Genomic DNA, 15,037 nt, shown 5'->3' with positions numbered 1-15,037 from the left:
CATCCCACACATCTGGCTTTGAACCATCTCTTTGTTGTGCATTTTTTTGCAGGCACTGATTTTAAAGTGCCCGTAGGACCACTTCAATTTCCATCTGCAGGAGTGGAAAGAATATATTTTGGCATTCACTTTATTGTACGAACAACTTAGCTAGCATCTTTTTACCTCAATGGAAAGAGTAAGGAAAACAGCCCATATGGTGCTACCTAGAGCTTTAATACAACCTTAGTGCTGATTTGTGATTCTACTTGCTCAATCATCATTTAAAACCTTTTCTCCTACAAGACTGGGCAAGGGAGAAAGATTTCTGTCCTATGACAAGCTGCAAAAATTAGTGCAAGGATGCTTCTTTCCCTGCTTGGAATGCCTACATTGAAGGTACTTGAAATGAGTGCCACACTCATGCCAGTTTCTGGTTTGGGGGACAGTGAATTCCTTCACTTCATGCCTCAGTTTACCCCTTATAAAAGAGAAATATGATTCTGACCACCTTTGTAAGGAGCTTGGAGTTCCCCTGATGAAAGCATCTCACCAGAACTATTTTATTATGGTAAAGAAGCTTAGATTTGTTCTTATGCCAGAGCCCTAAGTCAGATTCTCTGGAGCAAAAACCCCTTGGGCTCAGAATTTTTCATATCCATTCTCCTCTCCTCCCTGTCCAATGTTAATTTCAACAACCAAGAGCATGTCCTCTGTGACCGAGCTGCCCTGCCTTTCCCCAGCATCAAGAAATCCCTGAGCAGAGCAGTTCCCTTAACCCTGGCAAGGGCTAGCAAACCCTCAGAGCATCCCTAACCAAATCCCGGTGCTGCAGAGGGAGGAACCCAGCTGCAACAAAGCCACCGTGGTCTTTTGGGGAACCAGCTTTGTGGTTTGTTGGCAGCCAGTCCTTATTAAATGTGTGGGTATGGATGGTGCTGAATTTTATTGGGCAGCCCCATCAGATGTGATGAACAATGGAGATCTTGTTAGCGTAGCTCTTAAAAATCCCACCCCAGCCCCACCTCATGAAGCTGAGCAGACCAAAATCTGGAGAAAAATAAATAAATTACAAAATTTGCCCTTTTTTTCTTTTGTGGGGCTACTCTGGTGTTAATAGTCAGGCCTTCGTTATCTCTTACTGGAGACTTCCCCCCTCCTAGCACAGAGGCTGACTGGTGGTTGTTTGTTTGTTTGTTTGTTTTTTCTAATCCAACTCTAAAACAGTTTTTCCTGGTACTTTATTTCTAATGTGCACAATATCCACCAGAGGGCAAGATTCCCTCATCCCGGACTCAAAGAGATCTCTCCCCATCCCACATTAAAAACAGCCTGGTCCCAACTCACTTAAATCAATGGGAGTATTTCCATCCACTTCAGTGGTCTTTGGATTAGGTCCTAGTGTTCCTTTAATATAAAAAAAATCCCGGCAAGATGTTTTATATAAACTTAGAAACAAGGTTTTATAAACTGAAAATAAATAAAAAAAAGGCATTTATACACTCTGGGTTTAGCTGTAACTTGTCAGATGGATGTTAAATGGTCCTTTTATTTATAATACGTTTATTTTTTAAATACTCATGTTATGAAGAAGCCACAGCAACAGAGGGGATGTAATCCAAAACCCTACAATTTTTGTTTTAAATCGTCCTTGCGAAGCTGTGTCTGCACTGTGATGGGGTGAGCACTGCTCATTAATACTTGCATTGCAAGGTGAGTGCCTGTGAAGCAGTTTTCTGCCATAATTTAGCAGACTCTGTTGGCATGTGCTTGCCTATAAGCACTGTACCAGCTCACCGACTGCAATGGGAATTGATGAAACCTGAGGTTTGAAATCCTTCTTAGCCTCCTGGAGGAAAATTCCCAATCCTGGTTCTCGATCCCAGCCCAGAAGCTTCGTGCAGGGCTCTCTTAGGGAGTCAGGAGGCACTGACAAAGGGGTGAGAGACGTAACAGTGACAGACATAACCCCATCCGCACCGTGCCCAGCTGGGGAGGGACCTGCCTTCCCTCTGTGTGCAACATGCAGCTCTGTGCCTGCCTCTGGGGCACGGCATCCAAGCCAGTGTGCCCTGCCAGAAAGTGAAGGCTCAGAGGTTGTGGAAGCACAAAACCGTCTAAAATAAAACCCTATTGATCAGCAGGTGAGTCCTGAGGAGAAGGGGGTTAAAGTTACTCTCTTCTGAACCTCTGTTTTCTCAAGTGTGAATATAAAGAGCTCCTGGGCTGAATGAACTAAATCCCTTGCTGACCCATTGCATGAGTCAGGGCAAAGCCACATTTTCTAATTCTACAGCAGAAGAAATGGACATTAGAAACCTTTAATAGGGCTTAGACAGCATCTCAAAAGCACTGTGCCAGCCTCGCTCCTAGGAAGCTCCAGGAAAGGTGAGCGGCAACCCTGCATTGCCTTCAGTGGGAGCAGAGCTTTGGGCAATGCAAAATGCTAAGAAAAAAACTCCCCAATAATGTTTATAAAGCTCTTTCACGTTTACTGATGAAAGATGCTATTGAAGTACACAGTTTTTGCTGGAAGTTTTCCCTCCCACCTACTGCACTGTTTCTAGGCAAATATCTTGCCCTTTTGAATAATACGGCGTGGAGTGGAAAGATAAACTCATGTAATTATCCCTTTCCTCAGCGTGGCTGTGCTGAAAAGACAAACTGCCTCCTTCAGCATTACTGCTTGCAGAAAAATTGGACCTGACGCATCCGTGGGAAGATTAGACTGACTGAAACATTTTTTGCTTGCACCCTGGTTCTTGAGGATGCTACGGCAAGATGCAAAAGCAGCTCATAAAAGCCCTGGGGAATACAAAGCCCTCATTTCCACGGGGGAAATTATCATCTGCAACCTGTAACGGAGGTGAGGAGAGGTTATGGGGTGGAGGAGGAATTACCAGTTCATCACAAAAGCAGGGACACTGTAATACAAAGATCTGAGCTGGAGCCACTGCTTGAACGAGGTTCTCTGGAGCACTCCAGTGCCTGGCATTGCTTGCCCTGGCCCCCTGTTCTGTGCTGAGGTTATTTCAGTCTTCGGGCCTGCCAAAACTTACACTAGCTCTAAAAGCAGTTCATTTCAGTACCAGACCAGCTCAGGAGAAAGCTCAGGAACATCTGAGAAGATAATCTTAGCACGTCTCCCAGTTTGGAAGCGCAGTTTGCTACCCAATATCAGGGGAGTGGAAACTCCTATTTTGAGAAAAACCTCTTGACATCAGGCCTGCCCTAAGAGTTTGATTTAGAAATAAGGCAAACTGCAGATGCCATAGTCATACATCCGTGCTTGCTCTGGGCCAGGAATTATTCACCCCTGGGCTTTGTGTTGCATGACGGTGTCCCCAGTGACAAGCACTCAAGGAAGGCTACGAGAGTGACTTCAGCCTGACATCCAAAGGGAAGAGAAAATAATCTGAAGCCAAAAAAGAGGAAGCCAAGAGCATACTTTGTGGCTTGAACACGAGAGGTAATGTGCCAGTGTGACACAGACCAAGGACATTTCACTGGGGAACTTTGAGCAGAGACAATGAGGATGGAAGTGTCAGCTGAGAGCATGAGATCCTACCAGGGAAGCTCCCTTCTTGTGCTGCTTTTCTTCTCCAAAGAGATTTAATTCATTAGGTAGAAGTAATGGATTGTCAGGTTATCTTCAGTCCTATTTCTGGCTGCTGCAGTTCTCTCTGTAACAAGCTGCGGTTTAAGTATATAGAGAAAAATAAAACGTGCCTCCTTCTTGTTAGAGCAGCAAGTCTGAAATAATGAAATATCTGCTGGAAAACCGATCGGTGCCTCTGTGCACTTAGGAGGATGACAAGCATTTGCAGCTTTGTAGCTGCCAAAGAGGCTTAGATTCCGAAATATTAAGTCTTTTTTTAAGGCAATGATTGTTGGTTAATTCCCTCATTGGTTCTAAGACCAGGCCCAAGAGTTTGAGGCTGCACAATCACTTTCTTTAGACACTCGTTTAGTCTTATTAAAATGCTTTCAGAGCTGGAGAAATGGAGAATTTGTAGATTTGTACTGTTGCTTCGTAACCTGTCTTGATGGTGATTTGCTCTCCCCAATAATAATAAAACAAAGTGTCTCATTTCTAATTTTTCTGCCAGACACCAACTTTTTCAAATGAAGCAGAAAGACGGAAATGGCCTCAGTTTCTTCAGAGAGATCTCCGTGGTCCCAAGGGGGATGGAAGCCCCACTGCTGTGTCATGCTGCTTGTGCTGCACTGATCAGAAGCTGCAGGGTTGGAAGCTGCTGGGTGATATTACCAATACAGAGCTGGAACAGGCAGACTCCTTTTTCTTTATCTGTCTTAGAAAATGACTTCTGGTTGCTTTTTTTTTTTAAGTGTTATTTTTTTTTTTTTCTGTGGCTTGCTTCTTTTGTATTTGAATAATTCCAGCCTTGCCATTTACTGAGAAGGTCTCTCTGCTAAATTTAGATGAGAATGTTACTCGCTTTTCTAAGATGTGTTAATATCCCTTAGGTTAAGAATAATTAGATGTTAATTTTCAGAACCTGAAAGGAAATTATACCCCTAATTCATCATTAAAAGTAAAATAGCTGCTTTAAAAGTCATACATAGCTACATTAAACAAAGGTCTAGCCATTTTTCTCCTAAACAAAAATTAACCTCAATACAAATTAAGATGATATGATTCTAGTTAGATTAACAACACCAATTAGGCTAATGCATTTCTAAAGCTCCCAGAGTTTGTGGAATTCAAGAAGGCAGAAGATCAACCACTGCAAAGCAGCAGACCTTCCCCAGCTACGTTTTGCTTTGCTGGCTCTCACGTCTCCAGCATTAACCTGCTTACAGGTTAATTGAGCCCCTGCCATGGGGCTCACAGACTCCTCTTCCCCAAAATTAGGAGCAGGTTTTCCTTTGTTGGCATGAGCAAAATACCTGCAGGGATGGAGAAACCCCGGGCATATAAAGGGAAGGTAAGAATTTAGCCCTGTTAGCTCACTGCTGTGATCAACGTGAAGAGCTAATTTTGCCATGTCCACGTTAACATTTCCATGGGCTTCTCAGGTATTTGCAGGCACCTGCTCTTGATGTTTCTGAGGCTGACCTCCCCTCCTGCCTCCCATCCCTGAGACTTGGCCGGCTCCAGCATCTCCTCAGCCCACCACGACACCTCTGCAGCAACGGAGTGAAGGGGAGTGAATCCCTCCTTTACCAAGACAGGCCCCTGGTGGTTGAACCACGAGGAAACTGTTCTCTGCAAGTCTTTAACACGGTAGCAATGTTGCTCAGTTACACCACGTATTTTATTACTGTACAACCAGCATAAGAAACCAACATAGTTCACATGGTGCAAATAGTAGGGGGCAATAGGATCCCATGGGTGCGTTCAGGAAGAGCCTATATATGCTAATATTGGCCTATACACACCTTGAGCAGTTGGAAGGCAGATTTTCCTCCTTATATGTTGCCATTTCTGGTGGTGGGATCAGAAATCAAGCCTGGTAGTGAAGTTCATGGCTCTGAACTGCCAGTGTTAAACCAGTGGCCCCACTGCAGACAGCGGAGAATATAGCGGTGTGAAATAGGACAGCAAACAGACTGGGGGCAATCTTTTTCCCTGTCTTCTTAAGTTACTGTAGCAGCTCTTTCTCTTCCCAGGTGTGCCGTCAGATCCTCTTCTTACCCCAACTTGCCTTTCAAACTCGCAGAGCTGAGCAGACCACAAGATGGCAAGGCTGTACCGAACATGCCCGGGACAAGTGCTGCGGATGCAACAGGTGTTTATTGGCCAATTTGATGTTTGCCACCTGCTTCAATAGATGCTGAATTGTATTTTTATACATAGCTGCCAGCAAAACAAATGTCCCCAGTATCCTGCCTGATGTGAACACTGGGTTCTGGAGCATTTAGGCATGATCCCTTTGCAGCACCAGGAAGGGGTATATGATTCTTACGAGTCCTCTGGAGCCTTTTAATATGCCCAGATCCATATGTAAATATAGCTTGAGATGAGATTTATATTCAGATATGTCCCGGTGAAGCCAGCAAACACTCCAGGCATGTTACAAATGAAACAACAACCCAACCAAGCCTTGTAATTTAATTTAACTGCCTCTTTTGGGGTATGTGTCATGCATTCAGAATTAGAGAACTGAATTCCCAATCAAATGTTCTTTGGATATAACAACATAGTGTAAAGCATGGAAGTGCCTTAAAATAGCGTACTAACAACCACATGGAACCTATTCTTTTGGCAAAAGGAGGAGGCAATTTATAGGTCTGGACTCACTGCTCATAAATAAGTACATGTTCCTTTTTCTTTGCATTGGCATGTTTTTGGCTTTTCAGATTTTCTGTGCACTTTATAAATTCTCATCTAACTGTTCAGACAGGAGATGGGAATGCACAGGCATTTGACGAGGGGGAGGGCATGAATTTATCCCATTTGAACTGTCTGAAACAAGTTCTCTATTAACATTGCAATGAAATTCCTCCTGGGCTGGTTATTCCAAGTTTTCCTGCCATGCCTATTCTGCTTGAAAACCCTGAGACCAAACCAGCTACTTGGTTTACTGAGCACGTTCTGAATATTATTTTCCTTAAGAGGAGTGGCAGCAAGTGAATTTAAGCAAGCAGCAATTGCAGTTTGTTGCCTCCACGTTTTGTGATGTTTGTTAGCATCAAAATGTCACATGCCTTTCTTGAGGTAGGTAAATAGGAGCTTGATTCTGGAGCAAGGGAAAGACAGGCAGAACATCAGAAACACAGTCTGGTGATTAAATACAGCTGCCTCACAGGCTACCACACAGCAGTGCTTGAGCTAAGTACTGATAAAAACCGATTTAAGAGAGATTTTCCTACGCAGAAAGTGATTTTGCTGTGATGGTGTTCTGAACGAGGACTACTGAAACTGGAAAAAGAGTTGTTTTTCCAAAAGTCAAGATAAGTATGATTAACAGTACTGCTTCTAACCAGCAGATTTGGTTTGTCCTCCCTTTTACATATGCCCAAGGAAAGAAATACTTTTAAAAAGTAAGGCTAACTGGTAATATTCTCCCTACCAGCCTCCTCCTCCACTACATCTCCGGATATAGCACCATTAGTTTGAGATTTTTATGACTCTCGGGGGAAACGCGGAACATTCCTGAAACTGAAGTAGCATTTTGGAATCCCTGAGCTGGAGTCCAGATAGCGTGGTCTCTCTCAAGGATAAATCATGGGAGCTGCCAACATATGGGATATTTGGTTTAAGAGGCATGGGGCCAATAAACTTCGATACTGTTACTTGATTCACTAATAAATAGCAAGTGTTTCATCTCAAGCTAGCTCAGTGTGATTTCCAGTAGCAACGTGATGATAAAGAAGTGTCACAACTAAGGGTAGGTAGTATTAATAAAAACCTAACATCACGAGCTAGCTTTTGCTGCCAGCTGCCTCCACCTCAGCAGCTGTAATGAGGGAAAAACTACCAGTGAGGGAGCAGACAGCAGCTCTTCAGCTTCGTGTCAACACCAAACAACGCAGTGTGATCGCGAATTTTATCAAAATGACAATTTAATTGTAAAAAAAACAACCAACCAGTGAAACAAAAGAGCCTGGCATAGCAAAACCTTAGCTGGCCTGAAATACTGCAGTGGATTTAATTTTGTCCAAGTGGAATTTCTCCAGCTTTCAACTCTGTGGAGTTAGTCTGTTATGGTTAAAAACTCATGAGTATTTGAAATACAATTTTCGGAAGGGAGACGCTGTGCTAGCTGGGGAATGTGTTGCTGTGTTCATTCATTCCTTTTATCATTACTGGTAAGTTAACGTGAAAACTGGACAGAAGGTGGGTTCAGCATTCAGCAGCATGGGCTGGGTTGTTACTTCCTAGCTGTCAACTACCCTTTCCACCATAAAGGTTGTCATCTATAACGTGGTGATGTCATGTCATCTATAACTAGGTGTTTTCCTGGCCAACTATGTTCTTATTGTGAGCTTAAGGCCGTGTAACTGATAAAAAGTTGGGATTTGGAGGTTTGAGATCCTCCTATTGACATTCCATTCTGATATTCAGTAATGATATGGAGTCAGGTAGTGTTTGCTCTGTGTTACTGTTATTAAAATGTTGTCTGTGCTAAGCGAGCCTCAAGCTTCCACAGATCCTTAAAGCAGGGTAGTATTAATGGGGATTTCAGCTCACATTAATTAATTCTACCAAAAAGCAGAGCACGTTAGTTTGGTGGAGGTGCCATGCGTCTGCACTCCACCACTGGAAGAAGCACCACGTAAAAATCCTGTCTCCTTGCTCAGAGGTGGACTCGTCAGTCGTTAAGAGGCAGCGTGCAGCTGCACAGCCCTGCTCTCCACACCCTTGGGCAGCTCAACCAGTAGTGATCACCAGGATCAGCTGCTGAAAAGAGAATCAAGTGTGTGTTGGGGGGAAGGGGTGAAAAAAGCAGAGCCATGTGCACATGTGAGTGTGTGAATGTCCATAGTGAGGAAATGAGCAACAACTGGGCTGTTTAACGAAGCCCTCTAACACTCTCTTCCCTTTGCTTTGCGATAGGTACATGAAGGTCTGAAGGAACAAGTTGAGGATCTACAAAATCAGGTATGTGCACTTTCTTTTGGTAAACAAGTTCAGGGCAGGTTTTCCTATTTAAGAAGGAAGGCATCTTATGCAGAGTTTCTAAAATAAACCTTTAGATTAGCTGATAACTCTTGACTTCTTGCAAGTTATTTTGTCCTTCTTAGCCTTTAGCCAGCAGATCTATGGAGGGGAAACAAACTGGTATCCCAACATCCTATTATGCAAAGGAAACTTCAATGCTATCTTGTGCTTAAATGCTACCAATAATGTCACAGGGCTTTATTGTTGTGGTGTGTTATCAGCCAAGTGGGGAATAATACGTGTAGGTCTGGAGAGTCATTCCCTTATGCTAATTTAACTATTTGCTGGGTTAAACTGTGATCAGTTTTACACCAAGTGAAGTTAGTTGTGGCTCAGACCTCAAGGTTTTGTCCAGACAGTGATGTTATACCCTGTATGAAGAAAAGGATGTGTGTATGCTGATCAGGAGCAGAACACCCTCAGTTCAGCATTATGACAAAAGGGCTCTTTTTGACTCTCTCACTGTTCTTGGATCTGTAGAAGTGCACCTGCATTTCCTGCTAATTCTTCTAAAAAACAGTATTACTTCTCAGAGGGATTGCTTCTGAGAAGTTTGGTTTGCATCAACTGGGCATTACTCTGTTCTAGGCAAGGAGACAAAGGTGGTGGACTGCTGAGCTGTCCTGCTGGGACTACTGGGACTCCGTGGTGACCGACTGCTCAGTGCGGTAAGGAATGCTGGATCTGCTTCAATATGTATTTTTAATTGGGCTGAAGGGAAACAAGATCAGCCTTTCACTTTTTTCAAATATGGGAGGCATTCATTTTTTACTTCCCCTCCGCTTTTGTGCCAAACCGTCAGGAAGAAAATGCAAAACGAAAAGAAAACATACCCAGAAAGCTTCTATCCATCACGAGCTGTGCTTTCTTGAAAACAGAACAGCACTTTAATTATAACAAACCATAAAATCTAAAAGATGTGCTCTGGTGTGGAAGTGTGTTTGGGTACAATCCTCAGCTGAAATTTAATCCCGCTCCTTATTTGTTATGTCTCTTCTGTTGTGTACAAGCTAAGGTCCCGATTTCAGTTAAACTCTTAGAAATGTTTATGCAGAATTTATTACCCTTCTCTCCGATGCATTTTCTCCTTGCTTTGGGACATAGCCTGTGAGATTAACAAGGCCACTTCTAATTGTATCTGGGGATCTGTCCCTTACAGAGCTAATCATTACAGTGGTAAGCTAAGCCAGCAGTGACAGATCCCTGCTAGCCTTGTCCATATAGGTGCTCCAAATGTATTTGCTTCACACAAAAGATAATGTTGACTGCATGCCCTGGCCAAGTCTGGAGAACAGCATTATCTCAGGGAGAGAGCAGCCGTTCTCCAAAGCTGCTCAGTCAATTCTGCAGCTTTCTGATAACGATCAGCAGCTGGAAATTGCATTATGTGAGCTGGTGGATTAACGAATACCTGTTTGGCTCACTTACACTTTAATGAACAGCAGAAGAAGGTTACTTTAAAACCTGATAGCATTAGGCCAAAACAATGTGTAAGAAAAAAACCTGGATGTTTTCTTGCTCTTGCTTCTCCTGAGATTGCCAGCACGATGTGTCACTTATCATTGTAAAAGTGTTTGAACCCCAATGAAGCTGTTGACTGCTTTGACCTTTGCCTACAGTTAGATAACAGGACAAAAGCTGCAGCACAAAGATTTTTCTCCTGCAGCAGGCGATGATTATTACTGTAGTAAAATTTCCCACTGGGTCTGCATCTTTATGAAAAAGACCCAGTTGTTCTGGAGAGCATTAGAGGAATTTCTCTGGAAGATGAAGCAGCCCCCTGGCCTCAAGGGTCCATGGGTTATTAAAGCATTCAGACTGAATATACATTAGGTATAGTTTAACTTAATCTATTTCATGCATTTTGCCTTAACATAATTTAAAACTTAAAGTCAGTAGCAGTTTCAGAAAGGGCCTTGAGCCGAATTTCCTGGCAGTGAAGTGGCTGTGCTGGCCCATGGTCAGGATTTGAGTGAAAGCTGTACCTTTTCCCTTCACACTGAGGACAGGTGGAAGTAGCAGCCTCGTGGCTCTTTCTCACTGTGCCATTAGCGCTGTCCTACCGAGGGATTTTGGCCTTTATGAAAAAGGATGCAACGAGGGCAGTTTATTGATGGAGCTGAGCGGACAGAAGCTGCTGAGAATCCGGATATCCGAGGAGCCGGAAAGGGGTAGGAAGTTTATCCCAGAAAAAGCACTGGCAGCATTTGCCTAACTCATGTAGCTGTAAAGAAAGGAAACAAGTGCACCAACAGGTTTTATTTTTTTTCTCTGATATATGTCAGCTTTTCAAAATCATTGATGGTATTTTATGAGGCTCAGCATTCCTGGGACAGTTGGGATATGTCACATCCATTGCACAGAGGGGAATTTAAACACAGTACAAGTGCTCAGATGTGCTGAAGGTCAGAAAGTCATGACCAAGTTAGGAAAATAACTATCATCCAGTATGTCAGAAAAAGTAATTCCTTCCTGTCCACACCTGGCAGGTTTGGGCACGTGTTCTGTAACAGAGGAGGAGCTGCAACCACTTCACTAAGAAAGATTGACGTAGTCCTACGTAGTCTTATCTGAATTTATTTTATATGTACAAAAATATACTCATTTCCTACAAAATTTTCCTACCATTGACTAAAAATAACTTCTGTTATCCGGCAGTAAAGGTACCGATCACAAAAGCATTCTGACACTGTAAGTTGTTATTTATAGCTGCGATATTTTCATGTCCATCCTTAAATGTAAATGGGAATTCTGTAGAGCAATGTCTGCATCATTCAAGGGCTAAAATTTGGTCCTCAGTGAAGCTGAGGCTCTCCTACAATACAAAATAATACAGGGCAAATGCTTATTCTATGTCAGAGGAAGAACAGATCTGAAAAAGAAGCAGGGGAGCGATGCTTGTTGTTTTTTCCTCTTGCAGTTTTTCTCCCTAGTTTCCCTGAGACCTAGGGTGAAATTTTCAAAGGTTTCACCAGTGACAACTGCAGGCAGGGCTCTCAAAGTTCCTAGTGTATCAGCTGTTTTGGAAATCTCTTTCCTTCTCTGTTTTCCCTTTATAAATCATGGAAAATAGTCATTCAGCACTGTCTTTCCCAAAGAGGATTTACATTCTTGGGTTGACAGAGATTGTTCTCTTAGTGTTTGTTTATAAGGGATACAGCAAAATGGACTGGATTTCATCTGGGACCTGATGTTTTACTATAAGCAAACTGAACAAGCATGGTAAGGACCAGTCTCCTTTCAAATTGTTTTGGGAACTCTAACTTTTTATAGAAGAAATAACAAGTGTGATTCCTTTATTTTCCCTGTACCTCACTCCCACTAAAACCACTGAGATCAACAGCATCAGGAGGACTGTACTTCACCCACCTGATCCTCTACTTGAGGGATGTGTGGTAAGGGAAAGGTCATGTACAAATATTTAAATATAAGAAACAAAACCAGGCAAACAAACCTGTGGCTCACATGTCACAAAGTGCACGTTCCCCCCCAATAATTTATTTGTTCACTGAGCAATATTTCATATACATTCAGTTTTGTTCAAGGAAATGACCAGTATGACTGTTCAAACATGTTGCATAATAAACAACGGGCCTATAAAAACAGCATATACAAAATTCAATGACATCGGAATACCAGAAAATGCAGTGCCCATTTCAAGAAATGTCTTTAGAAACCATTGGCAGCCAAATTTGTACAACATGCAGGCGAAATGCTGCTGCAGACAGAGGAGAAGTAAAACATTTCTTGCAGCCAAAGGCTGGCTAAGCAAAAACGAACAAACAAAATAAAACCACACCAGCTTGCAACGAGTCCCACAGTCATAACATAAGTACAATCAAGTATTTAATGTTATTCAGCAAAGGTATTGTACCACAAAACAATGATGCTGCAATTATTAGCTGAGTGGAATTGCTGTCTAAGTGGAAATCTGCTGAAATGCAGGCTGCTGTTTTTTCTTCAGAAAAATGACCAAGTTTTGACAGTAGAAATGCAGATCGATCCAAGAAGGTCTTGTCATCCAGTCTGACACGTGGAGTGCTGGAAAAATCAGTTTTGCTTTTCGATAGAAGCACTTGGGCATTTTGACTCTGAAAAAGATCTGAAGGTATCGTGATGCTAAAGGAGAGGAATTTTTCCGTCTGGATTTAAGCCTAACAGATAGCAATCTACATTAACTGGCCCTTTGAGCATGTTGTGGAGCCAAAAGACATGTTATTTCTTATATTCGCTCACAATACAGAGCTCTCCTCTTTAGCAATTCATTTCCCCTTAGCTCATGCTTGCTATTTTTCTCCTTCTCTGCCAGTATGAGAAATATGCAGCATGTTCTGCGTCGAAGGCCTGACATTTTACTTGAATCCCTAATACAAATGCTTAATCTCCTCCTGGGAAATAAGTGATTCAATTATGTTTATCAAGCTGTGTGGAAGATCTTGCTTTAATGCATCAGAAACTCTCTTGTAGTGCCTCGGATTTCCATAATGCTGCCGTACATGAAACAATCTGCTCGTGAGTGCCTTCAAGACGCAGGTGGTTGTGTTTCTGGATAGGGAAGGTTTAGTTTGGTGCAGCGATAGGAAAAGACAGGATTAGTCTGGTCACAGGGTCTACCCTTCATCCCTGTCTCGTTGTAATTAGGCAAGAAGCGGAGTAAACATTGGATGGGTTCATTCATAAAAGCGTTAGCTGGCTCCTGGGCTTCTTGGGAAACAACTTGAGGGCGGATACGGTGGTGAGAGTAATGAGCTCCGAGCAGAAGGATGACTGGAAGTAGGCATGAGGAATGCAGATAGAGAGCAGGGAGCACAAAGCCGCCTCCTTCCAGCAGCTCTCCAGGAGCTCTGGGGGACTTTTCCTCCTAGCAAACATCGACGCTGCCTGCGGAGGTCCCAGATAGGCCTGGAGCTTCTTGCAATGTCTTACAGACTGGCTTTGCTTTTTGGCACTGGTGATGGCAGCAATCATCCCAAAATAACTGGTGCCAACAGCCTCTCCTACCGAGTTGGTTTCCAGCATTGTCTTACTTATCCAGCAGGTATTAAGACAGGAAGGAGGGTAAAGGCACCTCTGAATTGGATACTGAGTTAATTACCAAGCGTGGAGTCAGTATGGGACAGCTGAAATCTTCCTTTGGCAATCACCGAGTCACTCTGCTCAGTAGCTTTATCTTACGCTGGGGTTCTTAAAAATCTATTCAAACATCAACATCATTTAATGTGAGACTGACAGCCATGCTACGACAAGCAACTTCCACTTCAGTAAAGCAATAAGAGCTTTTTTAACTGACTTCAGTTGCTTTAAGGTACTACAGGCCCTGTTACCTTTCAGATAATTGAAGAAGTCAAGAAGGGGAATTTTGCAAGACTGAAGAAGCTTTGTGAATCTGTTTGCTGACTCTGAGTGGAAGAGCAAGAAATTTTCCAATCTCTTTTCAATGCCATGGCTTTTCAAGGCATTAAACCTGGCAAAGGGCAGTATTTCATTATACAGTGTGTAATTTATCCTTGGTCTTGGCAGAGTAGAAATCATAAAAGTGAGGAGACATTTGGATAATGGACAAACTTTACCGCATTTGGGACCTGAATAAGCTGAAAGAGTATGTGAAGCCTCCAAACCATAATACAGTAAGTCTGAATGAAAGCAAACTGTCTATACAATATACACAAGCAGTGTATGTTGTATATAACCCTCAAAGACTTCCAGCAGGACGCATCAATGAACCAGTCGATGTGGTTAGGTGGATGTGACGGAAGGAGAATCAGGACACTCCACCGATCCGGCCACCTTGTGCTTGTTTTCTAAACTCCCTGACTCGCTCCTGTTCTGTATTCCTAGAGTAACCCACACAACAGAGTCCTGGCTGGAGAGAAATTTTACCTATGATGATAGTGGCATGGCAGGGGGCAATCTCTTGTGCTGCTAGTGCTTTTTGTACAGACCAACCTTCAGACTCTGGGGCTGTAACTTTTCCACCAGTGCCAAGATCACTTTAAATAACAGAAAAATCTGGGCTGGTTAAATATGCACTTATTTCCCCCCCCATAACTCCTTCTACAGCTTTTGAAACTTGTCAGTCCAAATGTCCATCAAGATGACAAGTGCCTGTGACCCTACTTTGGGGAGGGAACCGGGCGGTTTTCATGCAGGAATTCTGAGTGACCCAGACAAATCGGGTGTTTGTTTTTGCTGGCAGATGAGACAGCAGCGGAGGTGCGGCCAGGACCAGGCATGCCTGATGCAGAGGTCCCAGTGCTTTTCAGCGACACTGGACAAAAAGAGCTTCTTTACATCATTTGATGATAGACAAAAAGGGTAAGGATTGAGACCAAGATTTCATTGTTCTAACCTCTGCCTCTCTGAGGCAGGAGCACTGCTCCTGTCCCTGATACCAGCCGGTGCCACCAGCACGCTGACTTCTTTGCACTC

At 43.1% G+C, this 15,037-nt stretch overlaps 1 protein-coding gene across 4 annotated transcripts in view; it reads left to right on the top strand.

The window, feature by feature from the left end:
* Positions 1 to 8,433: 8,433 nt before the first annotated feature.
* Positions 8,434 to 15,037, top strand: part of LOC311424348 (uncharacterized protein) — a 68,404-nt gene continuing 61,800 nt past the window's right edge. For 3 of the 4 annotated variants that reach the window (XR_014686062.1, XR_014686063.1, XM_084499422.1), the window contains exons 1-3: positions 8,434 to 8,548; positions 9,197 to 9,276; positions 14,805 to 14,923. The gene's annotated coding sequence lies outside the window, so the exon portion shown is untranslated. The other variant, XR_014686064.1, reaches the window with a different exon arrangement.

The sequence above is a fragment of the Aythya ferina genome (assembly GCF_964211825.1).
Source record: "Aythya ferina genome assembly, chromosome: 27".
Classification (NCBI taxonomy): Eukaryota; Metazoa; Chordata; class Aves; order Anseriformes; family Anatidae; genus Aythya; species Aythya ferina.
The sequence above is the reverse complement of the archived record's forward strand: the minus strand, read 5'-3'. Positions and strand labels throughout refer to the sequence as shown.